The sequence below is a fragment of the Cetorhinus maximus genome, chromosome 1 (genome assembly GCF_964194155.1).
Source record: "Cetorhinus maximus chromosome 1, sCetMax3.hap1.1, whole genome shotgun sequence".
NCBI lineage: Eukaryota > Metazoa > Chordata > Chondrichthyes > Lamniformes > Cetorhinidae > Cetorhinus > Cetorhinus maximus.
Window position 1 is genome coordinate 21,140,663 of NC_135879.1, and position 16,241 is coordinate 21,156,903.

General features: G+C 45.0%; 1 non-coding gene across 1 annotated transcript; it reads right to left on the bottom strand.

The window, feature by feature from the left end:
- Positions 1 to 457: 457 nt before the first annotated feature.
- On the bottom strand, positions 458 to 576 carry LOC144688961 (5S ribosomal RNA). Its single transcript, XR_013578523.1, has one exon. It is a non-coding gene; the product is annotated as a 5S ribosomal RNA (ribosomal RNA).
- Between the last annotated feature and the right edge of the window lie 15,665 nt (positions 577 to 16,241).

Consider the following 16,241-nt stretch of genomic DNA (forward strand, 5'->3'; position numbering starts at 1 on the left):
GGCTGAACTCCATCACTGACATCATAGTTGGCATCTAACAGTGTGTACGCAAGATGGTTGTGGGGTAGCTCGATCTCACTCCAGCTACCCCTTCTCCTCAAGGAGTCAGCCAGAGGACCTCAGGCACTTATAGGGAGGAGATCAGATGATGCACACCCCAGGGCCATCCACCCAGGTGACTCCGGGAGTGTCCAGCCCATCCAAATCCCCTCATCTGGCGACCTCAGCAGCTCCAGCTCCACAGGCCGAGGAGGGTGCCACAGCCACACAGCAGGACCCCGAAACTAGGCCATTACCCTCCTGGTCTCAGCCATCCAGATGACGCCCGCTAAGGTCATCACAGGCAGGGCGTAACAGTCAGCAGGCTGCCTCCACCTCCATTGTGGTTGCCCGGGGAGCACCAAGATGTAGTGGCAGGGTTAGGAAGGTTAAGAAGATGTAACTCTTTTGGGAGTTTAGCCTATCGCACCTGGTATTCCCAGGCAGTCTCCCATCCAAGTACTAACCAGGCCTGAGTCTGCTTAGATTCTGAGATCAGACGAGATCGGGCCTTTTCAGACTAGTATGGCTGTAGGCGTTAAGAAGATGTAGTTGCACAGCCTGGGCATGGGTGTTAATTACTTGTATGTAATGTTCACTATTGTAAATAAACATCCAAGAATGTCTCCTTGCCTATAGCCCCTTGTTCTGATGAGCAGTGTTTTTGTCAGTCACATGTGAAATCTTGGTTCCTGCACAAGATAAAGGCAGGTGTCTCAGTCCAGGGCCTCTTCCCTGTGCTTTGTGCAGCCTTCAGACCAAAGTGATGTTCTGGTCTCACACTTACTGGACAGATTACTGATGCCTGCACCTCGATGGTGCTTGTCATTGCTGCCAGAATGTTGTGGGCAGGTGTCACAGAGTCCCGTCACACACTCTATGTGTTCTCATCACCTTTAAGGTGGGGCTGACCCCCATCTCTTCAGCATCTGTGACAAGTGACGCTGTGCTCCTGAAGGGGTCAGGTGCTGAAGGTTGACAATGGATCAGTTGTATTTAAAGTTTCACGGCTGTGTCTCTATGATATGACCCTGATCACAGAGCGCAAGCGAGCTGCCCTCGGCCAGACAGGAGTCAGACATTTACAGCGGCCAGGTGAAGATCTATGGAGTGTCCTCATTGCATGTCATCATCATCCTCCTGCAATCGAGCGACTATTAGGGCCTCTGCTGCATCTCCATGACATGACCCTTATCACAGAGGATATGTGCACTGTGATAAGCCAGACTAGAGTCAAATGTTCACAGGTACAATGTAAGGATTCATGGTGTCTCCTCACTGCATGTTCTCATCATCATGCACAAATCTAGCAACTATGAGGGCCTCCCAAGAGTGCTTGTCTCATCTAGCCAGTGCGAGGGCCTCATCGCCATTATCGTCGCCTTCGAGAACCTCCTCACCCTCATCCCTATCAACATCCTCCTCATCGGAGGAGATATCCAGCTCCTCCATCTCCTCCTCAGCCAGCTCCTCTCCCCATTGCAGCGCCAGGTTGTAAAGGGCGCATCAGGCGACGACAAGGATGTGTGACGCCCTCTGTGGATTGTATTGCAGGGCTCCACCAGACAGCCCCAGACACCGGAACCTCATTTTCAGCGTCCGATGGTTTGCTCCGCCAAGTTGCGAGTTGCAGCAGGAGCCTCATTGTACCTTCACTCTGCTGCAGTCTGAGGCTGCAGCATGGGTATCATCAGCCACATTCTCTGCGGGTAGCGCTTGTCCCCGAGGAGCCATCCCTGCAGCTTCTGTGGGCCCTGGGAGACGCCAGGGATCTGTGACCAACTGAGAATGTAGGACTCGTGCACACTCCCTGGAAACCATGTGCAGACCTGCAGGTTAAAGAACAGCAGTTGACATAGTTAACCTCTTGTTGCAACAGAGATCTGAGCACCATGTGTGAGTGCATGCAATGGCACCCTGAACCTGTGGGAAGCCTGAGATCTGGGCAAATCCCAGCGCTCTTGCATCCTGGCTCTCCTGGTCCCGGGTGAAATGCACAAAGCTGTGTGCCCTCGTGAGGATGGCATCCGTGACCTCATGGATGCATTTGTGGGTGGAGGCTTGTGATATCCCACAGAAATCACCTGTGGAGCACTGAAAGGAGCCATTGCCATAAAAATTGAGCACTGCAATCACGTTCATGGCCATGGGCAGTGGATGCCCTCCATTTCCCCGTGGCACCAAATCCTGCAGTAACTGGCAGATGTAACCGAACAGTTCCCTAGATATGCGCAGTCTTTGGCGACACTGGTTCTTGGTCATCTGCAGGAGTGAAAGGTGGCCCTGGGTCTAGCCAGGTGCCGACCAGTGACGACGCGCTGGGGCTCTTCAGTGGCATGTGCAGGAGCCCCAGCTGCCTTTTCTTCTTGAGGGCTTTGCTCCTCACTCTGCGCAGCCAGGCGCCTCTGTTGCTCTCTTCTCCGTGGTCTCCGCTCTCTGTACGCCGTGAAGCATACAGTTAGTTCACCAGGTTCCATGCTCCTAATGTACTTCTCCTGAGGATGAAAGAGAGAGACACGTGGGTTAGCTAGTGTTCTAAGAACCTCTCTTGGTTAAGTCTGAAGGCCCCTTAATGCGTCCCAGAGAGTGCTGGCTACCACTTGGATGGCCAGAGTTTAGTGTTCTGCATGGCTGCCCGAAACCCCATCCACCTCCGCCCCAGTCCCCCTGACCGATTGGCGACAGCTTTGCCCATTGGACTGCATGCTGTTCTCTCAGCTCAGGTGCAGGCATTCTCCTAACCGCACTGCAAGGCAGCACTGTTAGCTTGAACCATGGGGGAGACTGGTCCAACCTGAATGATGACATTGTAAGGGGCTGTGAGCACCTCCACCAGTTACTACTCCATGGCCAACTTTCACAAGAAGACTGTACAATGTGCGCAGTCAGCTCACTGTTCTGCAGTCCACTAAAATGCTCATTAGTTTGCAGTCTGTGCCCGAGGAGTGAAAAGCTCTGGAGCATTTGATGGCATTTCCATGCCTCCGCATTGCTTGAGTGGGCAGAAGAGCTCCAGGCCCAACTCCAAGCTTGTCAATGTAGCTGCATCTGAACTGTCTCAGCTGCAGAGGAATGATCACTTTATACAAGGTTTCCCTGATGCGTGATCACTTCCCTGCCCCCCAACCTGCACGTATTTGTGCACAGTGGCGCTGTGATTAACATTGCTGCCTCACAGCTCCAGGGTCCCAGGCTTGATCCTGACCCCGGGTGTCTGTCTGCGTGGAGTTTGCACATTCTCCCAGCGTCTGCGTGGGTTTCTGCCGGGTGCTCTGGTTTCTTCCCATCATCCAAAGACGTGCTGGTTAGCTTGACTGGCTACGATAAATTGGCCCCTAGTGCGTATGTCTTTGTGTGAGTGCGCAGTAATTTCGCAGATGACATGAAAATTGGTGGGGTGGTAAATAGTGAGGAGGATAGCCTTAGATTACAGGAGGATATGGACAGGCTGGTCAGATGGACTGATCAGTGGCAAATGGAATTTAATCCGGATAAGTGTGAGGTGATGCATTTGGGCAGGACAAACAAGGTACGGGAATACACGATGAATGGTAGGACCCTGGGAAGTACCGAGGATCAGGGGGACCTTGGTGTGCATGTCCACCTGTCCCTTAAGGTAGCATTAAGAAGATAATCGAAGAGTATAGGCAACCAGGCGACAGAGGCAATAGTGGAGAGTAAGGGAAAGGCAGTGTAGTTTAGACCCTGAGACTAGCCAGAGTGATCCAACCATAAATTAATATATATGTCACCAAACCTTGTGCTGGTGTGTAATAGTATAAATTCTCCTGTCTTGCAATGCTAACATTTTGCTATTATTGCAAATTACTTTGGCGACTGAGATTCTGTTATGCTGGCCTTTATGTTGTACGTCTATTAATGTTTCCTAGAATACTGAATTTTTTTAACCAGAGAAACTGTTATCATTATTATCAGGTAAGGTGATGGCTTTGTTGAAGTTACAATGTTGATGTGAATATTTTACAGTACCTGGTATCCTACATCATCTTTGTGTCAGTTATGTAGAAAGACCATATATATGTAGATAATGGACCAAATCTTTGTAGCAAAATAATGACGTTTGTTAATGCATGCTTTTAATAATGCATAAATTGGCCAGAAGGTTCAAGGGAATAAAGGGATGTGCTGTATCTCTAGAACTTGCAGGTTGATAGACATGGTTCTGTTGTTTGCCTCATGCAGATGGCATCTCGCCCTTAGCCCTCCAATTATTTTTAAGAACTTGCTGGATTTGCACATTAATTGCCCATTAAACACACCACAGACAGTTAGGGCTCATAATTAAAAGCTTAAGTACTCTTTTAACAATATGATAATTGTTAACAATGCCAAGCAATCTCTCTGGCCCAGAAAGGGATGATTTAAACTGTTGAGTCTCATTCCTGCGTGCAGGAAATTCTAGTTAGAGATTTAAAAGATGTCATTTTAAATTTATAACTTTTTCTTAATTTTCCTTACTTCCTCTTTTTCCCCCCTCTCCTTTAATCCAACCTTTCTTTCTGCCCCATGTTGCCCTTTTTTTTTTCATTCTGTACCTGATTTGACATAGCGAATTCACTAACTCAAATTCAGCCTCCTTCACTTTTGTTCTCCTGTTTCTTTCTCAATCTTTAAATGTCATTGGTTATGCCATTCAGTAAGGCCCCAGATGCCCCATTGCCCTCACCACACATCTCCAGAACCTCTAGCTACAAAATTTATTTGAGCTGATGTGTGCAGGAAAAAGCTGAACTAACTGCACAGGCGCTGAGGTGCCCTGGTCCAGCAAGATCTGACCCACTCTTTGTAAGTGAAGTCGCACAGAAGGACAATACCCTATGTGATAACCAATTGGCTCTATGGTTAATTAGGTGTAACGTAAGTAGCACAGCAACTAACTGTTAAACAGAGACAACTAGTCAGGTCAGAACAGGACCGAGCAGGACAAGTTGGAATAGAACAGAATAGAAATGCTGACTATTAGTTTAGAGCAGATTCTTTGATTATTGAATAAAACAGAATAGATTAGAAGAGAACAGAACAGACTTGCTGACTGTTGAATATAACAAAATAGATTAGAATGGAACTGAACTGAAGAGACTTGAGAAGGCAGTGCTGAAAACATTATTTCTATTCCTGGAAATTGAGGTACTTATTAACTCTTCCTGTATTTCACGGAGCTGTTCAATAAAGTTATTGAGTGAAATTGTTATTGTGATCTGATACCTGCCACCACAAGCCTGGCATTGGAGGATCAGCAGCAGATATAATAAATAATTACTATACTTCAGTTATCACAGTGGAGGTGGATGCTGAGATTATAGAATCACCACATGTTGGGTGCAGAATTGTTAGAGGAGCTTATTATTAATAGAAGTGATGCTAAAGATACTTCTCAAACCCAAGGTTGATAAATCACAAGGACATAATGGATTATTGAGGGTATCCTGAGGATGAAACTAAATAACTAACTAATGCTAAGGATGAAACTTGTCCAAAATTCTTTGGAACAGAAAGAGAGAGCTATAAGACTGGTAGGCAGTAAATATAGCGACTTTCTTCAGAGAGAAGAGATGGGGGACAAAAAACAGGAAATTATAAGCCAGCTTTTCTTGTTTCCAATGCTGGTAAACTTTTAGGGGGTGAAATTAGTCTTTGAAAGAAAACCAGACAGGATGTCAGAAGAGTCACCAATTCACTGTCAACCATTGCGTGTTACCAAGATCAATTTCACCCTCCCGAGAGTCTATACATAGGCTTGTAGTTGTTAAGCACTTGGGGAACCATGAGCTGATCAAGAACAGTCAGTGTGGATTTCTAAAAAGGCAGGCTGTGACCCTTCACCAACCTTATAGAATCAATTGAGAAAATAACAGCAAAGATGGATAAAGCAAATGCATAGATTTCAAAAAATGTTTGATAATGTATGACATTATACATTATATATCTGACAAATTCAATAGAGTAGGTTTTGCCTAGGGGTAAAATTGGCTTTTGTGGCTTGGCTACCTGCTACGGCATTTGCATTGAAATCGATGAAAATTAAAATAAGGTAGTTTCTGTGAGATGCAGCTAATTCACTAGGCCAGCATCAGGCCTGGGCAGCAAATTGAAAATCTACCCAATGGCTCATGGATTGAAGAGGTTAATGTGGTTGTATGCAGATAGGGAGACAGTTGAAGGACAGAAAGAAAAGGTAAAAGAAAATGCCGCAAAGTGGAAAGATATGATGAGTGGTATTCCACAGGTCTGTGTTGGAGTCATTTTTTCTCTATTGCTTTCATAAATAATCTGGATTCAGGAATTAAAGGAACAATATTGAAATCAGGAGCGGGACATGTGATTGGTGAGGAGAATTGTGCAAGACTGCAGGAGGCCATGGGTGACAGACATAGGTCAATGCCAAAAAAATACAAAACGTTACATTTCTGCAAGTTAGAATAAGATATTGAAATATAACAACAACATGCAATTATACGGCTTCTTTAATGTAGATTAAAATCCCAAGCCGGCTCACAACTCAAAATGGTAATATTTTAAATAGAATAGAGCAGATGTATCTTGGTGTGTAGATTATTAAAAGAGGCAGAACAACTCAAGTAGGGCATTGGAAAAGTGACATGAATGGCCTAGACTGTCAACCACCCAAAAGGGGCACAGAGAAGCACAAGTAACCTGCATCCATTTATTGAAATGTGGGTAGCACGCCATCTTCATGCTGCTTGCTGATTAACATAATTGCCGCCTATAGCCACTGCCATCTGCATTGTTCATTAGTTACAGGCATCAGCAGAGGGCCCAAAATCTTAACTTACTAGCACCGCTTAAAGCTAGCCTACGCCTGTTAAAGGGACTTTGCATTCTGGCTAGAGCAGGTGCTGGGCATCATGAGGAATTGAATCTGACCTGGGAAACAGTGAAGAATGGAACAAAATGGGATAAGGTGGGTTCCAAGACTTTCAGATTCTGCTAGAGGTGAAGGAAATGGAAAAGATCTGCAGAGGACCAGCTGGCTCAGATAGCCAGCTCAAATAAATTTTGTAGCTAGAGTTGGCGGAAATGTGGGTGAGAGCAATGGGGCATCTGGGACCTTACTGAATGGCATAACCAATGACATTTAAAGATTGTATCTGCAGGGGACCAGTTGGCCTTCCAGTCAGTTGGTCAAAAGGCAGAGAGAGCAGATATCCATGGAGGTCGATGCCAGCAGTCTAGCTCCAAGGATCTGGATGTAATGCCACAAGAAGACGAATGAGCTCACATGATTGGTCAAGATCAGTGAATGCATCTTCAAACATCATATCCAACCAACTGCACCACTAGCCTCAGACCCTCCTCAATTCACTGTTCACCTACTGACATCTCAACCAATCATGACTCATACCTAACATTCGTATGGTCCACCGCAGCCTTGCACACATAGCATTGCTGCAAGTCTAACACATGCACCGCACAGCTTGTGCACATTGCCAGCTATTCAACCCTGACAGCCACACCACTTAAACAGTTTGCACAACAATCACTGGCACACTTCCCTCTCCCTCTTTCAGGGCGAACTGGTGCTAACCAGAGGCAGTAGGAACTAACTGGAGAGGAGGAGGAGGACCTCCATGTCGTAACCCCCCCCATTGAGGACATAGTACTGACCATTATGGGAATGGCCATTACTAAGGTGGTGGCCTGCAGCATGGCTGAAACCATGGGAACTGACAGTATCCTCGTACCTAATCTTCCTTCTCACATTCCACTTTTCCTTCACTCCACAAACCCTTCTGATTTAGAAGCTGCAGATGGTGGACACACACACCTTTTACTTGGCACCCCTCCCCACCTCCACCCCCTCTCTCCTCACCATAACCTTAGCCTTGTGCCATTTTCATCACAGGTATCCATGGATCCCGACCTGGTCAGGCAGTGGAAGCAGAACAAGAAAAGAATGGTGACGAAAACCCACCATCACTTGACGACACACTCACAGCCACCAGCTTCTTTGCTGACACTGCATGTATCTTAGAGCATATATTAAAGGTTGGGATCTGCACATGGTGAGATGCTAGATATGAATGGCCTGTGGCCAGGGCAGGGGGCAAGTGTAGTGTAAGTGCCAGCTTGCTGAAGGGTGAGGTTGCAAACAAAATTTTCTGCATAGTGCTCAGATGAGGACTTTGATGGGGCTGGCTACAGAAGGACACCAAACACTGGTAGTATTGCAGCAACAGTCAAAAGAAGTAAATTAGTATTATGGAAAGAAGGGAGGCAAACTGAACTTCTTTATCGTCTCCCTGTCTGTCCAGAAGCAGAGGCATTATTGAATTATTTTTAAAGTAGGCAGTGGAGTGTTTCCCCAAACCCTCCATTTGCCTCGTCTGATTTTATAGGTAACATGCGGCAAACTCTCTTATGATTAACTCCGAATGTTTATTTCACATTCAAACCCACGTGGGGGGAGAGGAGTGGTGGAGGTGCGGGGGGAGGGAGGAGGCGGGAATTGTTCGCAACCTCACACACAAACACACATTCACAGAAAAAGGCGGGGGGGGGGATGATGGAAATGAGGGAGTTTTTACAACTATGAATAACAACAGTAAAAGAACCACAGAAATGAATGATAGTTCATGTGATTTCCAGAGTCTGGAAAAGTCAAAGTTGAGTTCAGTCCAGATCAGTTCCTAGTTGGAGACAGCAACACAAAAATCCTTGAAATAAATGGTGATGCAGCATGATAGGGTTTCTGTGCCTAGACTGCTTGGCAAGTGATGCTCAGGGACTTTTAAAATCAAACAGGCTTTGAGGAGTTGAGACATGGTGACCAGCTGCTTGGTCAGCTGGGAGTTCTGCTGTGGGTCTGTTCGATTAGTTGGTAATTCAGCAGACTGAGGGTTTCTCAGTTGTCAAAGGAATATAGAGATTTCAAAATGTCACTCGAGTAATGTGACCTTCTTTCTCCACAATGATTTCAAAAGGGATGTTTATCTATTGTCTGGGACTGGCTTTGATTTCAGGACTGATAACAATTGAAAGAGTTACCATCCATGTTGAGGTTCTTCTGTCAGGGTGCCGTTGTCAGGGCAGACCCTCTGACTCCACTGCAGGGGTAAGCTTATCAAGATGCAAATGACGTCCATTGTCCACCTCGGTGGTCACCTTTTGAAATGGACCTAGACAGTCCCAGGTGTGAGATGGGTCTGTTAACAATGCTACCGTAATAATGGGCAGAATCTTGCCCTTGGATGGCAGGTGGACCCCACCGGCTTGGCGGCGGGCAGGCAGCCAACCCCCGCCACTGAAGTGGGGCCCGCCGCCATTTTAAGTGGGGGGGCCAATTAAGGCCTGCCCAGCGGCATCCCTGACAGGAAGCGCTATGCTACGCTTCCTGTGCCGGGGGGGGGGGGGGGGGGGTGGGGGGGGGGGCGGGGGAGGAGAGGGATTCTCCATCTGTCAAAGTGCGCTCTTTCGTGCCGTGCGTGAAAGAGTGCGCTTCTCCCTGTGGCAAAGTCCTGTCTCAGGGAGAATAGTGACAGTGGTAAAAACTCTAAAAATAGAAATATTAAAAAATTATTAACATGTCCCCATCATGTGACAATGTCACACGAGATGGGGCATGTTAATAAAGAACACATAAACTCTTATTTTTTTTGTACAAAACGGACATGAAATTTCATCCCGCCAGTGGATGAAGTTTCATGAATAATCGGAAGCCCGCTGGGGCTCCTGGCCTGCCCTCCAGCCTTAAGGTTGGCCGGGCAGGTCTTTAAGTACTTTAACTAGCCTGTCAATGGCCTCAGTTGGCCATTGACAGGTTGGCGGGCGGACAGCTGATTTCACTGTCCGCCCGCCTTCCTAAAAATTTAAATGGCCTGGGATGACGTCGGGGATTCCGCCCGACGTCATCCCGCATCATTTTCCCCTCGACGACCGGGCCCCACCCCCAAATCGCCGAGGGGAATATCCTGGCCAATGAGTTTGATCTGCGAGTTCCCTGGTTTTGTGATTATAATGCCCTTACAATTGGGTGTGAGAATTCACAATGATGAGCAGAGGATTCCTTTGTTCTTTGAGGTCCTGTTGGAAACTTCCAGTACAAAGGACCAATCCTGTGGTCATGTGACTTTTAGCAGCCATCTTGTTCAGTTCAGCAGAAAGTCCATTTTAAAAATAACAAAAAAAGAATAAAGTCTGATGTACAGTTTGGATTTCTTTCATGTCGTTTTGACATAACACTAGCGACTAACCTGTAAGCAGTTGATCCCATTAAACGGTGCTGGTGGTGGGAGGAGTTCCTTCATGTTGCTTAATGTGTGCCCAGCTGTGTCTGTGCGCGGAGGATACCATTTTGGTCCCTTAACCGCTCCCATACTATTCAAGCAATGGACGATACCAAGCTGAATTTTGTTACTCTGACATTTGACCTCCTATCTAGTGGAATTGAATACAAAGAAAATGGATCATACTGAACTTCTACAAGAACCGAGTTCATAGAGCTTTGTGTGCACTTTTGGTCACTGTATTATACAAAGGATATGAAAGCAATGGGAAAGATGCAGCATAGACTTAAGGGGATATTAGGAAGGATGAGGATTTATAATTATGAAGAGAGTCTTGAGAAGTTAGGACTTCTTCGAACAGAAAAAGGAAGGTTAAAGGGTGACTTGACGCAGGTTTTCAAGATTGTGAAGGATTGTATTGAAGTAAATTGTACTAGATTGTTTCCAGTGGTTGGTGAGGTGGGAGTGAGAGAAAACAAATAAGAGATAATCACAAAAAGAATTGAAAGGGGACTTAGATAAAAATTCAATACATAGGATAATTAGAATGTGGAATTGTCTGCCAAAAAACATTGTTGAAGCAGGGTTGATAAATTCTTCTTAAAAGGGAGTAAGATAATGCTTGAAAAAGAGGACGATTAAAATGTATAGAAGTGAGCAGAGGAATGGAATTAGACTACGTGGTTCACCTACACATTTGATGGGCCAAATGTCTTCTTTCTGCTCTATAGCATTCTATCATTCTATGATATTTCAATGATTTAATCTATGATTGACATTAAAAGACAATGCCCCAGTTGTCTTTTTCACTGACCACATGACCATACTTGTCTACTTATTATAATCCCCAATAGTTTTAAGTTCTGCAATGACACCAAGTTATCTCCATATCAACACATTGTCCGTCCCCTCTGCCCTCAACTGAAGTTCTTGAGTAGGAGTTGGTGGCCTGTCCTCATAGTCATTTTCAGAGTTAATGTGAACAATAGCAGTAAAATCTAGAAGTCCTGTTTCACTTGTTGAAAGAGATGTGATGGAAAATGATAGTGTTCAGAGGAAATCAAAAATTAAGTTATCACATCATTACAATCCCAGTGTTGATATGCAAACCAAAATAACTCAATTTACTGAATGACACCCGAATGAAGAAATTAATGGATAAGATTTCCTTTTCGTAGCATTTACTTTAACATGAATCAACATCAATGTAAATTAGACATGAACGAATAGACAAATGGTATTTCACTCGAAAAGACGAATTTCACTTTAAAGAGTCGGGCACCTCATGAAATTACAAGCACCACATCACTCTGTGCACAAATGTGGCACCACATGCAATCTCACAGTCTTTCCAACTCAGCTTCCAATACATAGGATCTCTCACTTTTTTCACTAAATGGGTTTGGTCCTTCCGTCACCTGCGATACCAGTTCCACTCCACCCAAAATAAAAAAGAAAGTGGTGGAAAAACTCAACAGGTCTAGCTGCATCTGTGTAGAGAACACAGCACCTCCCCACAGATGCTACCAGACCTGCTGAGTTTTTCCAGCACTTTCTGTTTTTATCTCAGATCTCCAGCATCCGCAGTAATTTGCCTTTATTCCACTCCATCCAAGCTCCCCAGAAATGGTTGTCTCCAAAACAGCACACTCCTGCAGAATCTCCTTAGCTTGGTTCACAACAGTCTCAAAGGGATAGATTCCCCAGAGACTCTTTTATCTTAACCCTTTAATAAACCCCATTAAATGATTTGTTCTGCTCAGGAAAATCTGAAACAGTAGCAGTAAGATTGTTCAATTCAGAATCCCTGCTTTAACCCTGTCTTCAGCCTTCTGTTCTTTTTAATTGTATTACACATGCGTGTACACAAACCACTCCTTGTAAATGTGCCTTTCACACAGCCTCCATATTATAATTTCTTCTTATTGGTACTGCTTCCAGGTCAAGGGTCACCAGGTCATTATGGATCTGTAGTTTTTTTATTATCTAAGAAAGGGACAACTGATTCCTTTACAAGTGATACAAACTGTTTATTTATTCATTCATGGGATGTGGGCATTTCTGGCTAGGCTCTTAAATGTCCTTTTCAAACATTTTTAAAAAAATACAGATTCCCCAAACATTTTAAAGTAAGTACAAATTTTCCTGAATGTTACCGCTTCCAGGTCAAAGGTCATCACAATGAGTTGAATAAAGTTAAGCACCAAACTAACTTTCAACATAAAGCAACAAAAGGAGATTCATTACCTCCATGCATTGTGTACAACCCGGCAACCTTAAACTCCCTTTGCACAGCAATTTACACAGAAATTTGTGTAACCAAAGTCTGCTCATGCCAGATAATTTCCTTGACTGCAGAGTGTTGGATCATGTTAACATTTTACACAGATTGAGAGGTAAGACGTAGAGTATGATGGTGTAACATTTATGTTACTGAACTAATAACCCTGAGGACAGGAGTCCTCTGAATCCAATTTTTATCCGGGAAGAGAAAGCTGATATCGGTAACAGTAACGATGAAGCTGTCTGATTGTCATAGGCCTCAATTTTTCCCTCATCAGGCGCATGCAATCAGTGGGCCCGGGAGCAGTTGGGAAACAGGCCTCCGACCGCGATCGGCCCCTGACTGCGATTTCACTCTGGCTGGCCAATTAATGGCCACCTAGCGTGAAACACGCACTGAAAAGCTCAGTGCTGCCGGGGTGGTGGCAGGAAGAGGGCAGAGGACGATGTCAATGTGGGCATGGGTGAGTGCTTTGAGAGAGCTCCCTGAAGGTAGATTGCTGCCTCAGCGGGCTGCAGACCTACAAATAATAAAATAAATCATAAAAAAGCAGCAAAAAATGTTCATGCAGCACAATCAAGAACCTAAAAGCATACATCATAAAAATGCTGTCCTCAAATATTTATTTTTATTTTGTTTCCTAACAGAGATTTCATCCTGCCTTTGGATGAGGTTTCATGAAAAATGTGAAGCCTGCCTGGCCGATTGGCCCATCCGCCAAGCGTTAAGGTTGGACAGGGCACCAAATGTCACGTTCAATTGTGCCATTAATGGGCTCAATAGCCCGCTTAATTGCTAGCGGGTGCGCTTTTGACTGCCGTGTGCAGCCGTCGAACGAAATATTGCACAAGTGCGCGATGACATCGGGATGCCCACCTGACATAATCTCGCACGATTTTACGCCCGATCGGGTCGGGCGCGTGCCCGCGGAACGTAAAGTTCTGTCCATAAAAACTCAACTGGTTCACTAGTGTCCTTTAGGGCAGGAAATATTCTGTCCTCACTCTGTCTGGTTTATATGGGATTCCAGTCCCACACCAATGTGGTTGACTCTTAACTGCCTTCTAAAGTGGCCTAGACAGTTGAAGAAAATCCATTACCACCTTCTCACAGAAACTGGTGATGATCAGCAAAGAATGGACTTGCCTACGATATATCCTGAGAATTAGAAAAAAAAGTCTGAACTTTAATGTGTGCTACATTTTTTTGACAATGCTCTATAAGAGGCCTACATGTCCCAGATCTAGGATCTGTCTTTTGAGTGGTGTGAAAAGCAACTAGGCTAAGGCACTGGGATATGCATGGAGGCAGCTGATAAACTAGGGACTGGATTTTGGCTGAGGAGGTGGGCTTTGGGAGGTGTGCTCATTTGTGGGTCATGAACCTGCCCCCTACGGGAAGCCACCAAGCCTTGCGGTTTTGGTGGAGATGAGGGGTTAATTGGTGAGGGTGTTAGGCTTGGTGGCCAATTAGTTTCTGGGGACAGGGTGGGATTGGAGACGGGACGCCACTCTCTGGCCTGACTCAGAGCTATTGCATAAACATTATTAATAAGATTAAAAAATGAAAGCATCCAAATCTTCACAGATGGAGAGCTGGAACCCAGGATATGATGGGGAAATGTTGGTGTTGTTAAAATGTCATTACTGTGAAATAGATTTTCTTCAAAACTTGCACCTTTTTCAATCAAATGAAACTTTTCCATGTTGCTGACCCTGTTCCCAACAGGCTGGAGCTGTTCAGCTTTACACATACCTCCCAATGGCTGCCCACTCCCTGCAAAAATTTCGATACCTTAGAAGATAAGGGAGAACTAGTGGATGTGGTGTATTTGGATTTTCAGAAAGCTTTTGATAATCTACCACATAAGAGGTTAGTGTGTAAAATTAAAGCACAAGGGATTGGGGGTAATATATTGGCATGGATTGAGAATCGGTTAGCAGACAAGAAACAGAGAGTAGGAATAAATGGGTCTTTTTCAGAGTGGCAGGTGGTGACTAATGGGGTAGCACAGGGGTCACTGCTTGGGCGCCAGCTATTCACAATATATGTCAGTGATTTGGATGAGGGAACCAAATGTAATATTTTCAAGTTTGCTGACAACACAAAACTTGGTGGGAATGTGAGCAATGAGGAGGGTGTTAAGAAGCTTCAAGGTGATTTAGACAGGTTGAATGAGTGGGCAAATACATGGCAGATGCAGTATAATGTGGATAAGTGTGAAGTTATCCATGTTGGTAGGAAAAACAGAATAGCAGAGTATTATTTAAATGGTGATAGATTGGGAAATGTTGATGTACAAAGAGACCTGCGTCCCTTTGTACACCAATCACTGAAAGCAAGCATGCAGGTGAAGCAAGCAGTTAAGAAGACAAATAGTATGTTGGCCTTCATTGCGAGAGGACTTGAGTACAGGAGCAAGGGTGTCTTACTGCAGCTGTACAGTGCTTTGGTGAGACCACACCTGGAGTATTGTATGCAATTTTGGCCTCCTTACCTAAGAAAGAACATACTTGCCTACGAGGGAGTTCAGCAAAGGTTCACCAGACTGATTCCTGGGATGACAGGATTGAGGAGAGATTGGGGCGACTAGGCCTGTATTCACTGCAGTTTAGAAGAATGAGAGGAGATCTCATTGAAACATATAAAATTCTGACAGTGATGGACAGACTGGATGCAGGGATGATGTTTCCTCTGGCTGGTGGGGGGACTAGCACGAGGGTCACAGTCTCAGGATACTGGGTAGACCGTTTAGGACTGAGATGAGGAGAAACTTCTTCACTCAGAGGTGCTGAACCTATGGAATTCTCTACCACAGAAGGCCACGGAGGCCAAGTTACTGAATATATTTAAGAAGGAAATAGATAGATCTCTGGACTCTAAAGGCATCAAGAGGCATGGGGAGAGTGTGGGAGTTCGGCGTTGAGATAGAGGATCAGCTATGATAATATGGAATGACGGAGCAGGCTTGAAGGGCCAAATGACCTTCTTCTGCTCCTATTTTCAATGCTTCTTTGTCTATAAGGTGAGTTCTTATGCAGCTGCTTAATTTCCTAAATGCACCCAATTAATGACGCGGCCAACATCACTTTCCTGCCTTCCATCCCCCCTCCTCCTCCTCGGGAAAACCAGCATGGTCGGGAACAGTGGTGGGTGTTGTGACACATGACATTGAGGCCATTTTTTTTTTGGTTGCCTTCCTCCATGCCAATCTGACTCTGCCTGTAAAAATCCAGGCCTAGGAGTCAACTGTTCACAGGGGTTTCCTAGAAAGTAACAATCACTGTTTCACATATCCAAATTGCTCGTACGATCTAATAGGCTTTTGCTCGGAGGCATCAGGGTGAATGACACTTCAGCTACTTATTTAATTTTCAGTCGATAGTTGTATTAAAATATTGTTACTATCCTTAACATTGCGCTCTATGCAACAGTCCATATTAAGGATTCATACATGTTTTAATGTGCCATTGAGTATTCCACACTGAAGATCAACTTTTCCCACTGGGATTAGAGGTTTCAGTTTGGAAGGCTGGACTGAAGGCAGTCAGAATTCACAACATTGATCTCTTCCCCGTTTCCCACTGTTGACTGTGAATAAATGTCAAGCTGATTAGAGGTGTGTTTGTTTTTAACATTTGGTTGGCAAAGGA